Source organism: Canis lupus, chromosome 7, assembly GCF_003254725.2.
Source record: "Canis lupus dingo isolate Sandy chromosome 7, ASM325472v2, whole genome shotgun sequence".
In the NCBI taxonomy this organism is placed as follows: domain Eukaryota; kingdom Metazoa; phylum Chordata; class Mammalia; order Carnivora; family Canidae; genus Canis; species Canis lupus.
Window position 1 is genome coordinate 65,564,909 of NC_064249.1, and position 22,844 is coordinate 65,587,752.

General features: G+C 42.6%; 1 long non-coding RNA gene across 2 annotated transcripts in view; it reads right to left on the minus strand.

The window, feature by feature from the left end:
• Positions 1-11,245: 11,245 nt before the first annotated feature.
• Positions 11,246-22,844, minus strand: part of LOC118355206 (uncharacterized) — a 90,973-nt gene continuing 79,374 nt past the window's right edge. The window contains exons 1-2 of one of the 2 annotated variants that reach the window (XR_004817222.2): positions 16,897-17,467; positions 11,246-12,778 (exon numbers count right to left, since the gene is read on the minus strand). This is a non-coding gene — a long non-coding RNA (uncharacterized LOC118355206). Of the gene's footprint in view, positions 12,779-16,896; positions 17,468-22,844 lie in introns of those variants that run through there. The other variant, XR_007412120.1, reaches the window with a different exon arrangement.

Sequence of the window (22,844 nt, forward strand, 5' to 3'; positions counted from 1 at the left end):
AGAGGTGGAAGGGAACGGGGAGGAGAATACAGGTTTCTGTCAGTTACTGCCAATATTCTACTTCCGGAGTTCATTGGCAGCTTCATAGCTGTTTGTTATAGAGGATATAAATAAATAGCAGGGCCATGCATGAGCTGAAGGTGGTGATGACTGGTCATTAATCTGATTTTATATCTGGGAGGATATAATGCGAAGGAATTCTCCAGGAGCTACAACTTGTATTATTCTGAAATAACTGTCTCTATCTCTTGTACTTTAAGAAAACCTAAATTAATACCTGTGTAAGTCTTGGGACTTGGGACTTGGGAAAGTCTCTCCCAAGTTTCTGGTAGATTTGTTTCCCAATAGTAAGGGACATATGGCTGCTGTTTTAGTCTCTTCCACCAAGTGCACTGAGCAGCATGTGGTTCATGGTGTCTGGACCACAGGGTCAAGTTCAGGAGAGACTGGACCCAATAGTGCTGGGGAGGGTGCCCATGATGGCTAGCCTGACCATGACCCGGATGCCTCAGCAACCCTGACACTCACTGGGGGATGTCAGAGCAGTGGCGGGGGCGGGGGGGGGGGGGGATCAGACAGACCCAAGTTCAAGTCCCAGTTCTGTTGCCGCCAATGAGCTGACCTGAGGCAAATCCTTTAGCTTGCCTGAGCCTCAGTTTCTCAAATGTCGACTGGGGAGATCTAGTTCCCTAGGGCTGCCATAACAAAGGACCACAAATGAGGTGCCTGAACACAATAGGAATCTATCCTCTCATGGTTCTGGAGGCTAAAAAGTTTGGTAGGGCCATGTTCCCTCTGAAGGCTCTAGGGAAGGACCATCCCTTGCCTCTTCTAGCTTCTGGGGACTTCTGACATTCCCTGGCTTTCTTGGGCTTGTGGCTATACCACTCTCATCTCTGTTTTCATTGTCACATGGCATTCTCCGTGTGTCTCTGTGTCTTCTTCTGGCCTTCCTATAAGGACATGAGGCACTGGATTAGGGGCCACCCTGTTCCCGTAGAGTCTCATTGTAACTAACTATCTGCAGAGAGACTTTTTTCCAAAAAAGGTCACATTTTGAAGTTTTGGATAGATGTGAATTTCAGAGGCATACTCTTCAATTCAATACCTGGAGATAAGGATAGATAACCAAAAGGACTATTATAAGAATTAAATAATGTGCATAAAGCACCCAGCACATATCAGAATTCATCATTATCATCATACATCATCTCAGGGAAAGGATTCTATTTCTGAAAACATTTCACTCTGCTGGTTAAGACAACCACAGGTGAAATTGTCAAACAAGCCTAGGTTCAAATCCTGGCTGGACAACCCCGAGCAAATTACCTAGTGTCTCTGAACCTCAGCTTCCTCATCCACACTAGTGGAGATGTATAGACCTTATCTCCAATACTAAGCTGGCATTTACTGTATATCAGGCACTGTGCTAAGAGATTTACAAATCTTTTCTCAATCAATCGTCATAAACCCTGTGAGTTAGGTATTATTATTATCTCTATTTTACAGTCAAGGAAATTAAATCCGCAGGCATTTAAGACAATTGGCTAAGTCACATAGGAAGTGAATGATGGAGCCAGGATTCAAACCCAGGCAGCCTGGCTCCAGAATTCATCCAAGATTCAAGCACAAGATCCAAATAAAATGGTTAGTCAGTGATCGGTATACACGAAGCAGTCAATAAATGGTGGTATAATAACTATGCTCCCTCTTGTAAACCTTTCCCCTCTGCTGACTGACTCAGGATTGCCTTTCTTCTTTCTCTTGGTTCAGATACCCTGTTATATTAAACCAGGGCTAAGTTTCCATGGTTAAATGTTCCGACTGCTCAAGTTCCATTCAGTTTCCTGGGGTAGCTTGTCCTCTTGTTTTTTTTTTTTTTTTTTCTTTAAATCTTGTTCTTACTCTCTCCAGTGTCCTATGACCATGGTGACTGGAAGGGTCACAGAACAGGAGGGTGCAGTGGCTCTCTCTCTCTGGCAACTGGTAAACTGTGGCATTTCTTTGCTGGAGTGGGGACAGAGTTAAGCCACAGACTTATGTGAGACCTATCTCAGGGATATCCGCCCAAGGGGGATCACTCACTAACCCAAGAACTTGTGTGCTGTCCTTGACATAAAGCTCTTCAAGAGATCCATCATGGAATAAGACTTCCCTTAGACTGAGGAAAGCCAGCACGAGGGGAGAACACGGAAAATTCTCCCGCGGAGAATGTGAATTCATGATGGTGTCAGAGGCAGGCGAAGGGAGCTAACTCCTGAGCATCCACTCTTGGGTGTAGTGGGTTCCCAGTCCGGGTACCTATCCTCCTATCACCCTGCCCTGCCCTACTCTGAGCAGGAGGCATTCACACAGTGCTAGCCCAGTTTTCTGGGACTTGGCATCAATCCCCACCTACTGCTGAAGGTGCAATAGGAGGAGCAGAACCCCACCCTGGCCTTTCTCGCTGTTGCCAGAATCTTCCCAGGGACACGACGTCTGTCACAGAACTTCGGCCATTAAGAGAGTGTGTTCCTCTATACACACGACAGGACAACTAGGGAAATCCAGCTATAGCTTCCTGGGCAAATGTGTTCACCCTCCCCAAACAGACAATAAGAGGACAGGCTTTCTCCAAGAGGTAAACTGGGGGACAGCACTTGGCAGACTGCGAAGCAAGCCATTTGCTGCTGCTCCACCCTCCCCCTTTTGGGGTCCCTCCTGCCCACTCACACAGCACCGCCTTCCCCCCTTCTTCCTCACGGGACATACCTTTCCGCACCCCAGACGGAAGGCCTCTGTCATTTCGGACATCATTAAAGAACAAATCCCAGCTCATTTGCCAGCCAGCAAGCAGGCTGCACCCCCCCAGTGCCATTAGGCCTTCACCAGGTGAGATGCCCAAACGATGAAGCTGGTGGAAAGTCTCGAGGCGATCCCTAAATGTTCTGCTGCTCACCTGTGGGCTGCTCGGGTGTCCACAGAGTTTACACTTGATGCTGTGGGGTGACGGTGGGGGCACCGTTTCTATGACCTGGTTACTATGCCCGTGAAAACACACTAACAGAGTCACAAAGTGTCCACGCTGGGAGCCACGGGGAAGTCGGGCACGCGCTCATCCCACAAGTGCCCAGGCTCCAGGAAGACGTCAGCACTTGGGTCACTCACCCTTCATGGGCTCCCTGACAGGTGCCCCCTGCAAACAGCTCTCCCGGGGCCCCCCCTCTGTCCGGCCCTGACCCCAGCCACCCCCCTGCAGCCCGCTGGGGGTCCTCAGGACTGGGCCTTTCCAGTGAAATAGGTGAAGGGGATGAAGACGTACAAAGCCCCAGTTATAAAAGAAACAGGGCACGAGGATGAAAAGTACCGCAGAGGGAATACCTTCTATAGTATGCTGATAAGTTTGTATGGTGACACACGGGGGCTACACTCACCGCGCTAAGCATTTTGTAACGCACACAGTTGTTGAATCACTGTCGTACACCTGAAGTGAATATAATACATTGTATGTCAACCATACTCCAATTAAAAAAAAAAAAAAAAAAGACTGGGCTGTCGGTGATAGGGTTCAACTCAGCCCATACGTTTTATCAGAGATTCGGGGCTCCTGAGGATTGAAATGAATTGTACCCTCTAGGAAGCATAAATCAGAGCCAGGTTTTTTGTTTTTTTTTTTCCCTATCTGTACTCACTTTGCTTGCCTTTCATTTCTGTCTCAAATGCATGGAAAACCTCAGATTCTTCTTTGCCTGATACCCTCCTTATGTTTGTGGCTATATTATAAAAGCAGGATATATATATATATATATATATATATATATATATATATATATCCAAGTTCCTCACATATATGGTACTCTGCAATATTTGCGTGTGTGTGTGTATATAAATTCCACTCACATGAGGTGCCTGGAATAGTCAAATTCATAGAAGAGAGGTTGCTAGGGGCTGGGGAGAAGGAATGGTGGTGGGGACAATGACAATGTTTAATGGGAACACAGTTTCAGTTTGGGAAGATGAAAAAATCTGGAGATGGATGGTGGTGATGGTTGTACGACAATGAGAATATACGTAATGCCACTGAACCACACACTTAAAATTGGCTAAAATGGTAACTTTCACATTATGTATATTTTATCACCAATATATCAAATGCATATTATATATTTGCATTAACTCAACTCTTATTTATATATATAACTAATTTCAGACAGTTTACCTTTTACTTTTGATCTCTCTCCTCCTTTTTCATTGTGTGCCTTGGTTTGGGCCTTTTATCTCCTAAATGTTTTCTAGATTTGGGTTTTACAGAACCAAAAGGAATGCTGCTCCAGAAAAAAAAACAAACAAGCAAACAAACCCACAACCCTTTCTTCCTTCTGTATCCCCCACAGCAACCTTCTTCTCCATTGCTTTTAAGCAGAAAGCTTTCCTAGTTAAAGAGAAAAGTCTGATTTTCAGTGGTACATTTAATAATTCATAAATCATGAGAGGTTCAAACAGGTTCAAAGTTTAAAAGTTTAAAAGTTTTGCTAAAGCTTTAAAGTTTAAACTGTCAAAGGCTTTGACAAAAAACTTTTCCTGTCTGGAATATTTAAGATTGTTGTGCCATATTATATTCAGGACTCTATTATATCCTCCTCTCCCAAAATGTTTCTCCTAAGAAAATCCAGGCGCCCGTGGCTTTGGGCATTTTCCTTTGTGGCTCTGAGTCCCCCGGGCAGTGGGGGGGGAGGGGTGTCCCAGAGGCCAGCAGGTAGGGGGAGCTGGTCTGGGGAGGGGGTGGACGCTCTGACAAACTGCCCTGTGGGGGAAAGCACTTAGTTGGCTAGAATCACCATTGTGTGGGGATTTCTCTTTAAAAGAATGGAAATTGTAAAATGAGATGCTGGCAAAAGTGTGTAATGAGGTCTTGGCGGAAGACAGTGAGTTGTGCATAATCTGCTATTTCAAAATCTGGAAGCAGAGAGGCCAAATCTTCCGCTGGCCTCCAGCTGACCTCTAATTTTTCAGGCATAATTACTGTATTTGCATGTGCAATTGAGTGTGGTGTCAGCCACCCACGCCAAAGCACTTTTTGGAGTTTATTGGGACAAGAACAAACACAGTCATTCCCACTGCAGGCTGTGTTTGACCAAGCAAACGTAGAACATGGAGGTCATGTCTGACAATCTGGCCTTGGACCCTGGTGCTGCATATACTATGTTGTTTTGATAACGTCACTCCGTTTCTCAGAAACCTTCCATGGCTCCCACTGGCCTTTCAGGTCAGATCCAAGGACTTGGTCATGAACTTTCAGTGCCATGACGCCTCACGTCAGATACTCACTGCAGACAAGCAAACCCCCCCACCCCCGCCTTCCCCCACCTGCCCTGCTCAGGGCCTCCTCTAACCCCGTCTGTGTGCTGTTCTCCACAGCTGAGAAGGCTTCCTTTCTCCTTTTCACCAAACACTTCTTCACAATTTCTTTAGAATTCTCTTCTTCCTTATGGTTCCACGAGGTAATTAGTAACAGTGCCAGGAACAAGTCAGCATAATCAAAATCTTTTCCTAGTTTCCAGGAGTTGGTGACAGGATGTTGCAAGACGATCCTATGCCATGGTCATGCTAATGCTAGACTCCCACCTTGGTTTCCACCCCTGGACAATCAGGAGTGTGCTTTCGCACAGATTGCCTCCTTTGATCCTAACATCCTCCCATCCACGCCTTCACCTGAGTCTCCAGTCCTAAGGAGCTCTGCTGGCTTCTCCACGGTTCCTAGTGAGAAAACCCAACGTGGATCTTCAGGACTTTCCCAGGTGGCCTCTGGTGGCATCTGACAGTAACCAACACTCTCCTCTTGAATCTTTCCAGTCTCTTAACTCTACACAACTTGTTTCTCCTCTCTTGTGCCTCCTTCTCCATCTGTTCCCCCTCCACCTGGGGTGCTCCACGTGGCACATTCGCAGCCAGCCCCCCCATTCCCAGTGCTGCCCCCAGGCAGGATCCTTCCCCCATGGCTTGAGCTACAACCCCTCTCCTAGTAGCCACACGTAAGCTCTCTCAGGGACCCCGGAACCCCCTTTCCACCTCCCTACTGACTCCCCAAACAAGAATCCAGCAAACTCAACCACCATTTGCTGACAGTCAGCCATCTGAGACAGAAACCGGTGGGACATGTGCCCAGCGGAGCAGGCCCCTCTCCCACATCCAGACTCCGTATTTCATTTTCTCTCTGCCCAAGCTCCTTTTGTGTTTCCTGTTTAGCTGAGTACATGGTTGTGCAGAGCAGAAATCTCTGTCGCCCCTAATGTCTTTCCCCCTCGGCTTACCCAATCTGATTGAGAACGGCCCTCACGACCTCTCTGCCATCCTCTCCTTCTCCTCCATTCCACTGATACTTCTTCATTCAATCTGTCACCACCTCCTGTCCTAACATCACAGTGACCTGCTCTCGGGTGGCTCTTCTCTGGTCTTTCCTGTTTCCAGTCTTTACAAACACAGAGAAGTCCTGTAGCTGCCTGTGGACCATACTCCATCCCAGAGCTGCAGCCCACACTCCGGGAAACACAAGGCCCTTCCCTGGTGACACCCCTGGGCCTCACCAGCTGCATATTGCGCCACAACCCTCCTCCTCCTCGCTCTGCACTCTCTGCTCCAGCCGCACCTGCCTCCCTTCCCTTCCTGAGCACGCAGCCTCATTCTGATCTCTGTGCCTTTGCAAATACAGTTCCTCCTACCTGAAAGGCCTTCTCCGACTCTCTGAGTGGCGAGCCCCCATTCATCCATTGGGCCCAGCTCACTTCCACCATGAAGCCTTCTGGGATTTCTGTCGGCACGGAGGTACTCTCCCTCCCTCACACTTCTAGACCACTGTGTTCTACACACACAGCCCCTCCACTGCTCATGTGTGCCTTACCTGTGGGACTCTGGACTGCTCTTCTCCGATCCCTCAGCACCTAATATACTGTCTGGCAATGCAGGGCCAATCTCTCTTCTGAAGGAATTACATCTTGTGGCACCAAGTAACATTGTCGGGATAACTAAGTGCACTCAGCATGGGAAAACACAGTCTCTAATACGGATTCTTGGTTCCTCTCTGGTTGCAACCTGATATCATTTTCACTATTCCTGTTTGGGAAGTATGAACTATTGGAGAGAAAAGAGAAAAATTCTCATTTCGATGAATCCTCTCTCTCTAGTAGATTCATGTACCGTCCTCTGTGGGTTGTAAAATCCCTTTATCCAGTGGCATGCATTTTAGGTACCATGTGTAACATTCTGATTTCTACCAGAGTGGTTATAAATCATTTTATGCTAAAACCATGCAGATATTTGTATGGTTCATAGAGAGCTCTGGAGCTAAGCCTCTGTTCTGGCATGTGAATTAAGGATATCTTAGAGAAATACAGGCACTGGGATATTTGTGGGTAGTTTGCTTACATCAATGGGGAGATGACACAGCTTAGCCTTGTACATGTCAGGCTTTGAAGTCAGATAGACCAGGGTTTAAGCCCTGGCTCCATCAGAATGGGACCTGTAGCACATCACTGAAGCCTCCCTGCCTCAGGTCTTCATCTGTAAAATGGAAAATGTGATATCTCACAGGGCTGCAGTAAAAATTAAATAAGATCGTGTCTTTAAAGCATTTATCAGAGAGGAAGCTCTCAATCATTGCTACAGTGGGTGCTTGAGAACTAATGATTGGCACTTAATGCTAATGATTGTCCTAATCATTAGCATGGGAAGTGCTTTATATACTATGGATCTATGCACACATGCACATGGAAATATGTAAATATATATAATATGTGGGTATATGTATTTATACACATGTGTATTTGTATATGTATACAGAAACACACATAAATATACACCTATTGTGTATTTATATTTATACACATACTGGCTATAATGTCATATAATCTTTACAACAATCCTATCTAGGAACTATGATTATCTCCATATCACAGGTGAGGAAACTGAATCAGGTTAAGTAACTTGCCCAAAGTCACACAGCTAGTAAGTAGCAGACCTGGAATTTCAACCTAGGCAATCAATCTGGAATCCAAGTTCATGCTCTTAACGCCCATTAAAAAGCCTTGCATTGCCTCAATGCACTCTTCAAGTCAATAAATACTAGCTGTCACCATCACCATCATCATCATCTTCTTCATCATTGTCCAGGATGCCACTATTTCTATCCCATATTACGGAAGTGCTCTAGCTAGGCCGGCTATTCAGCTAGCTCTCTGGTGGTAACTCTGTTGCACAAACAAAACTATCCATTTGGCCGCCTCTGGGTCTGCCCCAAAGGTCCATCCCATGCAACACTAATACTTGGGTGGTAAAAAGTACTGTCCAGGGAGGCCTTGGGATTCCGAAAGAGTGAAGCCAGGATACAAGCTGGCGCAAACTCAGGATGTGTGGCCCTGGCACAACTTCATCCCATTCGCCTGTTGTCTTTCCTCGTTTAGCTGGAAAAAGAGACCAATTGATTCCTGCCTCCCAATCAACCCCAGCCAGACTGTGGGATTTTGTAATCGTGTCTGTCTCGGATGATGGCCCACAGAAGTCAGACATGGAAGTGCTCACTTGGGTTGTCCACGCATTCCACCCCTGAGCCAGGAAATGAGAACTTCTAACCCAGTGTCACTGTTTTGTTGTAAAAATCACATTTATTTGTAAAATATGTAAGTGGAATTAAATTTATCTTAACGTCATGGGGTTGTTTACCAGGAATTTCATTTAGCCTGTGTTTTCTTTTCTTCCTTGTCATCACCTACATTTGATGATTGTCCTTTTCTACCTGTTTTCCCCCAATTCCATCTTAAAGCATATTCTTGGCCTTGATTGTAATTAACAGTCTTTGTTCTCTGTAGTCTGTGTAAAATATGCTTTCCTGAAATACTTTTGCTTAGGATCAGGCAAGTCAGGGTGCCTAGGTGGCCTCAGTCAGTTGAGCATCTGACTCTTGGTTTCAGATCAGGTTGTGGTATCATGGGTCTTGGGATTGAGTCCTTGAATCAGGCTCTGTGCTCAGTGGGGAGTCAGCTTGAGATTCACTCCCATTCTCTCTACCCCTCCCCCTGCTCACACCAGCTCTCTCTAAAATAAATCTTAAAAGAAAAAGGATCAGAGTCTGCCTTTCACTTTTGACTCTACTTGGCATTAAGCAAGTTGCCTTCTCAAAGCCTAAGTTTTGCAAATGTAAAATGGGTATAATAAAGAACCCAACTTGAAGGAATTGTTGTGATGATTATATGCAATAATTAACAGTAACTAACACTCACTGAAAACTAAAACATGTTGATCACTATGCTAGATGCCTTCTCCCAAGCTTGCAGACAAAACTGTTGAATAAAAGAAGAGATCATGATGTCCTATTTGACACCCAGCCTCTTTCCAGGAGGCACATCTCTACCTTGATGGAAGGGAACAAAGATTGTCTCATCAGTCAGACCTCTGCAAACAGCACTAGACACAGCATTGTCTCATTTCATCCTACAAAACCCTGCAAGGAAGCTATTGTTCCTAGCCCTGTTTTACAAAAGAGGAACTGACAGAAAGAGCGTCACTGGCTCAAGGTCACCCAGTGAACAAGAGAGGAGGTATACGTAATTACCATGTGCTAAAGCAATATTAGACAGTAGCAATAACAATAACAATTAGAGGTAACAGGAGGGCTTATCATGTGCCAGGCACTGTTGATTTAGTCCTCGTATCAACTCTATGAGGTAGATACTATTACTAAGCCTGTTTTACAAATGTGTAGGTTGAGGGGAAAGGGTGTTTAAGTGACTTGCTTAAGGTCACGTGGTTGGTAGGCTGATGGAGCCAGAACTTGGAACTAGTGTTCCAAATTCAGAACCACAACATGTCCTATACTGTCTCTTTAAAAATGAAATAATTAGAGGTGCCTGATTGGTTAGGTGGTTAAGTGACTGAGTCTTGATTTTGGCTCAGGTCATGATCTTAGGGTTGTGAGATCAAGCCCTATGTTGGCCTCTGCACTCAGCATGGAGTCTGCTTCTCCCTCTCTCTCTGCTCCTCCCCCTGCTCATTCACTCTCTCTCTAAAATAAGTAAATGAATTTTTAAAAAATGCAATAATTAAATATACATAAAAGGGTTTAACCTAGTGCCTATGTGCACGTACACACAGATACACACACATTTTTGTCATTGCTATCACTAGTACAATGATAGTCGATATTTTACTATTGTTCTGCTTCTCCTATAAGATGTGAACTTCCATGACGGGATGAGCACTGGGTTTATACTATATGTAGGCAAATCAAACTCCAATAAAAAAAATATACAAAAAAAAAAAAAGATGTGAACTTCCAGGATGAGTCTGAGTGGACAGGAGCCCATATTCTCAGATTCATTTGATCTTTCCTCATCTTAACTGCTTTTTGCAGATGTCAACAGCAAGACACCCATCCTAACCTAAGGGGGTTAACACCCTGAGTTTTCTTTTCCAGAAGCCCTTCTACCAAACATCCTGAAAATCACTTTTATTCCTGCAACGTCTCTGCATTAATTTTTCATCACTGTAAACAAACAAACAAATTACACCAAATATCATGGCGTGAAACAACACACCTTTATTATCTCACAGCTTCTTGTCCTCTGCTCAGAGGCTCATAAGGTTGCAGTCAAGGCGTTGACACAGTGACGTTTCTTCTAGAGCTCAGAGTCCTCTTCTTAGCTCTTATGGTTGTGGACAGAATTCAGTTCCTTGTGGTTATGGGACTGAGGGCCCCTGGTTTCTTCCTGGCTGTTGGCTAGTGGCTGCCCCCACGCCCTAGAGGCCCCCAGCTGTTCTCAGCTTTATGACTCTTCTCATGGGAAGCTCACATCTGAGCCTCTTGCTTCTTTAAGGTCAGCAGGAGGATCTCTCACTCTAGTCTGCTAAGATGGAGACTTTGAGGACAAAATGTTAACTGTGGGAATGATGTCCCATCACCTTTACCATATTCTACTGGTTAGAAGCAAGTCATAGGACACACCTACATTCAAGAGGAGGGAATTATACAAGTCAGGTCCTTGAGGATCACCTTAGGGTATGTCCACCATAAGTTCTTTGCCAGCTTGCCTCAATTTCCTCTTCATTCCCAAAGATGACCATCTTCATTTTCACCTCCAAACCAACCAAAGTACTTTATTATTGTATCTGTAAAATTCTAAGATTAACTATTCTTCTTTTTTCCACGCCTGTATAGAAGTAGGGTCCAAGCCAAGACCTCTTCTTTTCTCTCCATTTCACCCAAGACCAGAGTCTCTTCATTTTTAATAACTTTATTGATTTGTAAGTTACATACCATAGCATCAGAATGTACCACTCAGTAAATTTACAGAGTTAATGAATCATGACCATAACATAAATTTTAGAACATTTTTCATGACCCTAAAAAGAAACTTCTATCTTTGGCAGTCTCCACACCCCCTTCTCCTTCCCACTCAGTCCTATATAACAGCTAATCTCTTTTCTGTCTCTAGAGATTTGCCTGCTCTGGACATTTCACATAAAGGGAACTATCCAATATATGGTCCTCTATGGCTGCTTTCACTGAGCACAAGTTTGTAAGTTTCTGAAGCTCATCTGTGTTGTGGTAGAGACAGTATTATTATGGCTGTAAGGATGTTTAGAATGCTGTAGACAAAACAGTCAGGAAATGAAGGATTTTAATTTATAAAAATAGGATAAGGAATGAGTATCTTTATTCATTTTTCCACCTCAGAATTTTTTTTTTATAAGAACTTACTATACAAAGGGCCCTGGAGGGAAGAAAAGATACATGAGATTCATCCACTGTCCTTAAGGAGCTCAGGCTCTAAAGAAAACAGGCAAATATGCTTCTACATCATAGCTCTGACTTGTGTTTCAGCAACCATAAGCATCAGAGGAGGGGAAATGCATAGTGAATTTTCAACTCACTGGGATAAAATAACTAGTCTGTCTAACATGTGAATTGTGTTTTGGGGGGAGAAGTGTTAACCAATAGTCTTTGCTTTTAGTTATAATGGAACTTAATGACTTTTTAAAATGGGGCAGGAGTTGTTCTGAGAACCGACACATGTCAAGCACGCAGAGTTGACTGGCTCACAAGTCCATTAAGAGAACTCCAGAGGAGGGGCAGACTCTTCCATGGGGGCTGGTGTTCCCTGTCTTGACATCAGCCCCAGGGATCCCATTCTGCAGCGATGTGCTCATGACTATGTGCTCCAAGCCTGGAAGAATTTTACTGCGACTTAGCAATTTTTCATTTGCCCAGAGGTCAGCGTTTGAATATCAAAAACACTTCTGATTTAGACAAGCTGAGGAATGATGAAACAGAATGATGAAACTAACCGGTTTCCATGAGCAGGAGCGAACCTATATGTGGGAACTTCAGCCATTTCACAAAAAGGCAAGTTTAAGAATCCTTAAAACTACGATGTGTCTATCACATTGGCTGAAGAAAACAGTAAGATAATGAAACATTCACCACAAATGTAATATTATTAGTGTTTCCAAACATTCCTCTGGGATAAGCAAGACTCTTGCTCAAGATTTTCAGACAGGGCCTCACGATTTCAAACTCCAGTCGTGGAGCGAGGCCAGAGTCTTGGCCATGGGACCAGCCCCTCCCGCGGCCAGCAGCCTGGGGCCTCCCATCACCAGCTGCTGACTACCTTGGAGCTGGGCCTTCCTCGGGAGCAGGCCTAGGGTGGCCTCAGGAAGATTCCTCACTCCTAAGGCGCTCTTCCACCTGGCCTGCTGGTCTGAAATTCCACCCTTGGAAGTTTATGTCTTTGCTCCAGTGCAGATACTCCTGGGAAAAGAAACACATCTTTTATCAGCCATTTACACCTCAGTGCAAATGTGTTTATCAGAGCCTCTGCCAAAGAGTCTGTTTGAGAGGAGAGGAGGTGAAGGGAACTAAGAACAAAATAGCCTGAAGATGAAGAGAAAGTAACCAAAAGACCCAAAAGGACAGAAAAAGATGACAAGGTGAACCAAAGGCAAATATACTCGGCCTCTTCCCAGGAGGGCTGCCTGAGAGGATTGGCAGCTCACCCAGAGTTATTGAGATGAAAGGGGGGAAAGGGGTGCAAAGTAATTGCCAATATGTAGCAGAACTAAACCCTGCGCCTCTGGCTGTAAAAGTAGGGATGAGGGCCTGGCCCCTGGCTTGACTGTGGTGCCTGTCTTCTCTCAGAGGGACAATTTCAGGAGGAACAGTGCTGCTTAAACAAAGGAGGAGAAAGCCAACACCTGTCTTACCAATCATCAAGAGTGCTTTGTTCCGCTTTAGTACACCGCCAAGAGCCTCAAATCTACTTAATCACACACACACTTTTTGCATTGAAAGAAAGTGAGCAGTGTTTGTCTAACAGAATGCGATCTTGCACCCTGTGGGGGTGGGGAGCCATGCCCCAGCACTCTCACTGAGCTACCGTCTCAGATCTATCAACAACAAGATGAACCCCAAAGCTGGCGAGATGACTACTTGCTTATGTAACAGGATGATTTCACAACACTCACAAGGGATTAAAAATCAGAGCTGTCCAATTCCACTGGACGTCAGGGAACTCTATGAGAAGTTGTTTCAGAATTAATTAACTGCATTCATAAGAATCCTCTTGGCTTCCTCTACCTGGAATTTTTCCAGAGAACCACAATCCATAGCCAGGTCTCTGATAAGTCCAAATTTTGCAAACATACAGTTAGTTTAAGTGACTGGTGACAAACTCCAATGCAGTTGGACTTTCCGTGTATGCAGACCAAACCTGGGTTATTGATCAATAATGGGGAATCAAGAGGGACATGTAACATCAGCCTTAGATATGTGTATATCCACACCTTCATTTTTAAGATACAGGTGTTTAGATAGTTCTTTTTCAACAAAGATGTGAAGGGCAATGCTCAACAAATGGGAGTGAAAGACTTACACAGGATGTTCCCAAGTAATTTCACCCACTGAAAACACAAAGTACCCAGAGGAGGAAGCTCCAACTCTCTTTACTTTGCCTGACAGCCTATTCTCATTCTAGACAATGAAGCCTTCTAGACTTTGAGGAGGAAAAAATGCCTACCTCAAGAATTACAGCGCTAAAAGGTCTTCCTTGTAAGTGAATATTTAATGAACTGTAACACCCATCATAAAACACTTCATATGGCTTTAGTTACTCCACGAGCCAAACTATGCCTCAAGCATACAAAATGAGACCTTGCTCATCTTTTCAGATGCCAGGAGAAGCCTATATCAACAGTAATCCATTTTTTCCCCATCCTAGGGCTTTGTGTGTGTGTGTGTGTGTGTGTGTGAAAAAAATTGGAGAGTTTAATTCCTAGAGAAGACTGGTTCGAAATGCTTTTTAAAGTGTGTTTGTGGCATCTGAAAGTTCCCTACCTCCCACACTCAAGTTCCAAAGTTTGAAAGAATACATCATTGCTAGTTTGATGTATAGCCAAAACCAAGAACACAATGCAAGGGAGTGTAGCCATATTTCACTCCACAGTGGAGTCAAAGTTTTTCCTTAGGAATGGTTTTAGCATAAAGTAAATTGTATTTCCAGGATTTCTGCCAAACACAACAATACAAATAATGATGACCAAAACCAGCAAAATGCGGGTGAACCAGAAGTGATGATATTTCATAAGGAAATCCCATAAATGTTCTTAATATGCTTTGGATTTACTTGAAGATTAATTAATTAAACCACATTGAAGAAGTCCCAACATATAAAACTGTACTAGAAGACAATTCTATAGAAATGCAATAGGGAGACAAATAATGATTTAATACTTCTTAATGCAAATGATGAGATGTATTTCAACAATCAATGATTCTGAAAATGAAATCAGAAGTCTTTGTTTTTGTTTTGTTTTGTTTTTTTGACATTGACTATATACTTAATAGTGACTATTTTCCAGACTCTCAAAGTTTATCCATTCATGGATTAGAAGGATTTCTAGCCAATCATTAACACATCAGCATCAAATCTCTCATAAAGCATCCATATGAATTTGGCTCTCTAATATTCTTCAACTGCATCAGGAACAGGGATTCCTGCACAGAACAAGTGTTCTTGCAGGAATTTTGCTAGGTTCTTCCATGAAGAACCATGTCCTTTTGGCCTCAGGCTTTCTCAGGTAATCCCCACAACAACACAATAAGATGAGTAGTATTATCTCTACTTTACAGGTGAAGAAATTTAAGTTCTGACAAGTAAACTATTCAAGTTCAAACATATTGTAGGTTTCAGAAGTGGTAAGGAAACAGATTGGGGACTTAGAAGAGTATTTCCATTATTTAAGAAATTAAAGTGCATTACTTTTCATTATTCAAGAAATTCAAGTGAAGGCACTGGCAGTTTAAAACTGCTGTAGATTCTCGAGCTGTGCTCCTTAGACAGCAGAGCTACTCTGACACTGAACCATGAGGGTCTCAGCATTACATCCTTCCTGGTGCAGTGTTTCACCAAAATCAGGGACAAAAGAATTTAAGCAATATTATAATATGATATTAAATCACTGGATCAAAATTAATATTTTTCACTTCTGTTTTTTTTAATTGAAGTAAAATTCACATAACATAGACTATGTTAACCGTTTTTAAAGTGTACATCTTGGTGGCTTCCAGTACATTCACAGGGCTGTGCAAACAGCTCTTCTCTTTCAATGCTTCAGACTGTGTCAAGGAGAAAGTTTCAGTTTGGTGCTGCTATATCTTTAATAACTCTAATATTTTATAACCTCCCTTCTAAGAAAAAAAGGAAAGCAAGCTGATAGCCCTTGGTAAACAAGCATACAACTAGAATTCAATAACACGGTAATGGCATTTCATTTGTATTTATTTTTTTTACCCTGAATTTCTCTTTATGCAGTAACAAAATTTCCTTAAAAAAATATTTAAGGGGAACCTGGGTGGCTCAGTAGGTTAAGCGCCTAATTCATGATTTTGGCTCAGGTCATGATCCCGGGGTCCTGGGATCAAGCCCTGCTTTGGCTCCCTGTTAAGCAAGGAGTCTTCTCCCTCATCCTCTGCTCCCCCACTAGTGTGTGTGTGTGTGTGTGTGTGTGTGTGTGTGAACTCTCTCTCTCTCTTTCAAATAAATAAAATCTTAAGTTAAAAAAAAAAGTTCAGTTTCCCAGATTGCTGTAAAAGAAGAAGGGGCAGGGATTTGGAAGGTGATCTCTAAATGGAGCGTTTGTCCTTTTGGCCTCAGGCTTTCTGATGAAGGCTTGTGGTTAGAGCAGTGGTGTGGGAGGGCACATGTGTAATGAGTTGTCTCCCCTCCCATAGATCTGCTTGCGGGGCCCATTTGTGCAACGAACTGACGGCATGCCTCAGAAGTGAGGCTCTGCTGCTGGACAAGCCTTCTCCACCTACAAATCTGTTTCTAATGATTCACCATTTGTAAATGGAACTCCCATCCCTGGCTCTTCATTAGTAAGAGGTTATCAAAAAGAAAAATGGGGCACCCATCTGGAGATAAAAATCCCTGATGCCTAACAGATTGTCAGGAAGATTTCCAGCACACCAGATTTGAAGATAATGCATGTACACACACACACACACACACACACACACACACACACAGAGTCCAGTGCTAGTCTTAGCTAGAATATTCATTCATTCTAGCTACCCAAGATATATTAAACTATCTACTACACAAAATGCAAATTCCTCCTTTTAAAATGCAAGTATATATGAAAGAAACAAGACATGAAGCCATTAGTCCTGTACCAATTGGTCTAACACAGTGCAAGGCGATGTCTTCTCCTCTTCAAGAGAGAACATCAACTGAGGAAAAGGAGAGTTTGACCCATAAAAATTGCATTTCCCTCATTACTGTCACATTTCTATGTTTTCCTTCCCACAAAATTTGTCTCAAGAGCTGTTCATTGTCCCATGGGCACCTCATCTCCTGAACTCACTCCTACCTGGCAAAGTCACCAGTGACTTCACATTGTCAAATCCAAGGGCCACTTTTCTCTCTTCCTCCTTCTTGACTCTTGGCAGTATTTGACACAGTTGAACTCTCTTATTTGAAGCACTTTCTTATCTTGACTTCTGTTAACACTAAACTCTTCTGATTCTCATCCAACCTCATAAGCCACTTCTTCTCAACCTCCTTCCCCTCTGTGCTGCTTTCTACAAGGAGAAGGGCCCCAGAGCCACACCTTGGCTCTTTTCTCCATCTGGGTGATTCTCTCTAGTCCTGAGACATGATCCCCATGCCGAGGCTGACAACTCCAAATTTCGACCTCTGGTCCTGACTCCTTTCCTGAGTTCTGGACTTAAATATCCACCTCTACTTGATATCTTTAGTCATATGTCTAATAGGCATTTAAAATTTAATCTATCCTGAACAGAACTTTGATTTCTCTTCTGAAATTTCTTCTCAATAATGGCATCCAACATCAAGGTGCCTGGGTGGTTCAGTCGGTTAAGCATCCAACTCTTGATCTCAGCTCATATCTTGATCTCAGGGTCATGAGTTCAAGCCCTGCATTGGGCTCTATGCTAGGTATGGAACCTACTAGAAGGGGAAAAGAAAAAAAATTAATGGCATCAACATCCAACCAGTGGCTAAAATAAAACTCTCACATATCAAGACTAGCTGGTCTCCCTACTTCTGTCCCTCTATTCAGAATTCTCCAATGGCTTCCCATCACAAAATCATATCTAAGTCCTAATCTTAGCCTGGGATTTGCCCACCCGCCTACCTCTCTATGACCTCGTCTCCTCCCATTTCCTCTCTGCTCATTCCCCATCACAGTGCCTACTGCTGCCCCTCCAACATGCCACTTGTGCTTCCACCGCACTGCCTCTGCACTCACTGTTTCCTCTTCCTGGAGCACCCTTGCTTCAGATATCTGTGTGGTTTACTTCCTCACTTCTTTGCTCAAATATCATCCAATCAAAGAGGACTCCCCTGATTATCTTATCTAAAACTAGTCATCCATGCCACCCTTTTATCCCCTCACAGTGCTTTGCTTTACTTCACTCTCCCCACCTGACATATATTGTTTATTACTATCTATTTCTTTCCACTAGAGTATAAGGTCTAGGTTCACTACTCTGTTCTCAGAGCTAGAAGAGCGACTGGCACATAGCCAAGGTGTTAAATCAATATTTGTTGAATTCTCTAATATATCTCCATTCCTCTTTTCCCCAACTCCTCTTGTTTAATCCATCTGAAAACCATCCTTTCATCTCAATCCCAAATACACCCAATTCTATCCTATTTTAAGCCACCATCATATCTGGCCAGAACTACTGCTTCCCGGCCTGATAGGTCTCCATGTTTTCTCTCTAAAATCCATTCTCTAAGCTGTAGCCAGTGATTTAAACACACACACACACACACACACACACACACACACACACACATCATGCCCCTTGGTTAAAGCCCAATAATGCTCATTGAATAAAGTGCATACCTTTAACCCAGGTCAAAAGGCCGTGCATGACCTGGCACTATCGCCCTGGTCCTAAATATCTGTCACATGAGTCTTTCATTGATCTGCACACACCAACTTTGTTCCTGCCCCAGGGATTTTGTATATGCTTTACCTTCTGTGCACACAGCCCTTCCCCAGATAGACAGTTGACTGGCATCTTCTCTATCCAAGTCTCAACCTAAGTGTCCCCTTCTAAAAGAGAGAAGCTCCTCGGTCACCTGTCCACGCTGGGCTCCACCCAGTCACTTTCTCTCAGGTTGTTACTGTGTTTTATTCTCTTCATAGCTTTCATAAGCATGCTGTTTATTCACTTGTAGGTTTTTTTATCGGCCTCTCCCAGTAAAATATTATGCCTTGTTCATTATTTTATTCCCACTGCACTATGCAGATCTTAGCATTATTATTATTATTATTATTATTAGCACATGAGTTACTCATCAACTACTTGTGAAACTGAATTAAATTCGGTAGCTTTAAGAATTTTTTCTTAAACGGATCATTTTTTTTAAGTAAAACTGTTCTAAATCTTGAGATGAATTAAAGACGTCATTATTTACATTCATCAAGCTAATAATGTCAACAAACACCACAACCCCAGGGGCTTAAACCAATCAAAGTAGATTCTGCATGCATTTCACTGTTTAATAAAGATGTTATGTGGGCAGCAATCTACACAATGATTGCAGGACCCAGGTTCCTTCCATCTTGTGCTTCCACCATACTCTACCCTCAAATCCTCTGCTGGATTTTCTTCATCTGACCAATCAGCATGCAAAGAGAAAAGGCAAGCCAGAGATCTCTTCAGGTGTTGGGGACCAGGCCCAGAGGTAGAAGCTATCACTTCTACCCAAATTCCTGTGACCAGAACTAATCATATGGCTCCAGCTTAATTGTAAGGAAGGCAAGGCTCACCTAGGAAGAGGATTCAGGACTGGTGAGCATCTACTCTGTCTCTGCTACACAGTTTTATGTTCAGGAGAGCTCACCATGACTTCAAGGCTTCTACCACATGAGTGAGTTTGTTCATCGCCTGTTAGGCACTTGAGGTTCACAGGACTGACAAACTGCCATCTTCAGCAGACAAGGGAGACCAAAAATAGTGTGATTTCTGGCATTATCAGAGCAGATGATCATTAAACTCTGCCCAAACAATCCTAGTCCCCTCAGCATGTGTCTTCATGTTTTCAGCATTCACTCCTAGGACTACTTCATTTGGGCCTCAATCCTAGCTGTCTCACCAGCCCAAACTTTCAATCTTCAACAGCTAACTTGAGCTTCTGAAGTTCAAGGCCTAGTCTCTTGCTGAGACACAGACTTTGAGAGCTACAATTTTAAGGTAACTCATCTTTCATCTTAGTTTCTTCCTTTTCACTTGTCTTAGCCTTACCCTATTTTTGTTTGGTTATACATAATATCTTATCATGGATACACGATATTTTATCCAGTATCATGGGAAAGAGCCTACATGAACCAATTATGAATAGCTTAGCCAGGGTGAGAACAAATTCAAATGGATAGCTCTCCTTTGTTCTAAAGATGTGTATTTGAAGATATTCAAATTTTTTGTGAATTAAATCCAGTGAGGGTAACCCACAGATCTCAATAATGACATTTTTACTTTCTACGTTCCTTTCCTTTAATATCATTCCCCTTGGGCTTAGTCTGTTATCTGCATCTCATAACTGTTTCACTTAAGTATGGAAATTACAAGGCCATAAAGACAGGAATCGAAGGTATATTTAAGAGCAATGTAGAAGTTTATGAATAAAATGAAAAGATTCAACTCCTAACCTCAATCCAAGAATAAGAAGGAGGGCATTACACCAAAACATGTGAAATAAATGTGTCAAGTCTTATGTGGTTCTCATTTCATTGATCTAATAAAATTAACTACCAAACTGTATCCAGCTAGACCCATTTAGGAACAGAAAGTAGATAAAATAGACTACTTGAGGAAAGAAGAAGTGTACAAGTAAAGCAATCCTCAATTCGTTTGCAGGAATTTGATAAATACAGACCCCAGTCAGAAATATTACATTAAAAGGACATATTACTGTAGAATGGGGTGGAAATGGGCAGTCTTTGGTATATGAAAGGAAAGGCATCACGTGGATTGGCGGAGCCGAAGAGAGGAAGTTCTCCAGGGAGGGTAGAGTGTAGGCAAAGACGTGAAGCTGGAAACAGAGAGACGAGGACATGAAGAAAACTAGCATGCAGAAGCAGGGCATGTGTGGTGGGTTGCTCTGTGGGAGAAAATGGAAAAATACGATTTATTGAGCAAGACTCATTGTTAACAAGCTAAGGCATCCAGACTTCTTAACACAATCAGAAATAAGGCAATAGCATCAGGTCTTAATAAGGGACAAGAGATGATGAAAGCAACGATGAATCTGGCAGCAGTCTGTGGGATAAATTGAAAGTGAAGAGACCAGTGAAGAGACTGCTGTAGTAATTTATATGGGACTTGATAGAGATTTGGCTCTGAGAGGTGGCACCGAAACTGAGACCCCAGGACAAATCCAAGAGACTGTGCAGAGAAAGGAAAGATGCTTACAAATGACTGGATACAAGGAGTAAAATGAAGGAGTGAATGAAAAGCCTGGGCCCAGGGCATGCTGGTGGCACCAAACAAGAGGAGTTAATGAAGCGTATGAAGCATCCTTCAGAATAAATCTTGCAATATTTATTACCAACCTAGTCATCATGGAAATGTCTTTTTAATTTCTAATTCTAAGACACATGGTTAAAATTAAGGTCAATATTCTTGTTGGCTTTAGTTTCATATAACTTTGAAATTCACAAAGTTGGGGGGATTTTGAGCATACACATCAAAATAGTATATAGTTGCCAGATCATGTTTTCATTTTTAACAAAAGAGCAAAACAGTACTACATGTAATCAAAACATATTTTACTAGGGGAGGCAATCGGGGCTCAAAATCACAATGGTTCTTGAATAAGTGTAGCTGGTATTAGACAGCTAATTGGTCTTTTAGGTAGCATGTAAACTTTTACCTGACATTTTCTGCTCTATAGTTACTTCCTTAGCAAGTAGGAAGAGGTGCAAAATGATGCCAAAATCCAGAGAAAGAAATACTCCACGCAGAGGAAGGTAGACACCAGGAAAGATGGTAAAAACCTGCTGAAAAGCAAAGCATGCAAATTTCAGGAAAAAAGAAATGTCTGTATGTGAAATGAATGTAAACACAAAGATCTGCCAGGAGCAAATGGGAGGGAAAGGCAAAAGAATGAGCAAAACTTCCCCACCCATGAGCAGAGGATTTTGGAGAAAGTTGTGGTAAACAGAAGTGAATTGGAGATCCAAAAGTTAGAAATGTACAAATTAACATTAAATAAAATATTTAGCAGATCAACTTTAGCCTTTGACACCATCAAAAATAGCAATTTTTCTCAATCTCATGAACCTCCAGTTTACTAGAAAAGTATAGCCACCAGAAAGGTGGCCTGACTCCTAGTGCTGGAGAGGGTAGGAGAGAGCCAATGGGAAAACAGGTAAGTTCCTCACTAAGAGAATTATGTTCCCAAAGGCAAGACTGATAGAATTAAGTAGTTCCCAACCAGTGATCCCACTTCTGGGTATATATCTGAAGGACATAAAGACCAGATCTTGAAGAGTATCTATTTGCACTCCCATGTTCACTGCAGCATTATTCACAATACCCAAGACATGGAAACAGCCTAAGTGTCTGTCCACAGGTGAATGGATAAAGGAGATATGAGATGATGGATAGATAGGTAGATAGATAGATGATAGAGATAATGGAATATTATTCCACCATGAGAAAGAAAGAAATCCTGCCATTTGCAATAACATGGATGGACCTTAATGGCAAATGTTAAGTGAAATAAGTTAGACAGAAAAAGACAAATACTGTAAAATATCACTTATATATGGAATCTAAAAATACCAAACTTATAGAAACAGAAGTACAGTGGTGATTACCACAGAGGGGTGGGGACTGAGGGAAATGGGGAGATATTGGTCAAAGGTTATAAACTTCTAGTTATAGGATGAGTAGGTTCTTAGGATCTAATGTATAGCATGGTGATTACAATTAATAGCACTGTATTATGTACTTGACAGTTGCTAACAGAGTAAATCTTAAATGTTCTCATTACAAAAAGAAAAAAATGCTAATTATGTGATGTGATGGAGGTGCTAGCAAACACTTTTGTGGTAATCATTTTGCAATATAAAGTGTATCAGATCAATACATAGTCCACCTTAAGTTTACACAATATTATATGTCAATCATCTCTCAATAAAGCTGAAAAATTATATAAAATAAAATAAATAGTTCCCAAAATTTGGACGCTTAGAGGATATTATAGAAGGAAGAATTCAGGAATTTCTTTGGAATTCTGGTATGTATCAGAGATTTCTAATTGATCTCTAATACCTAA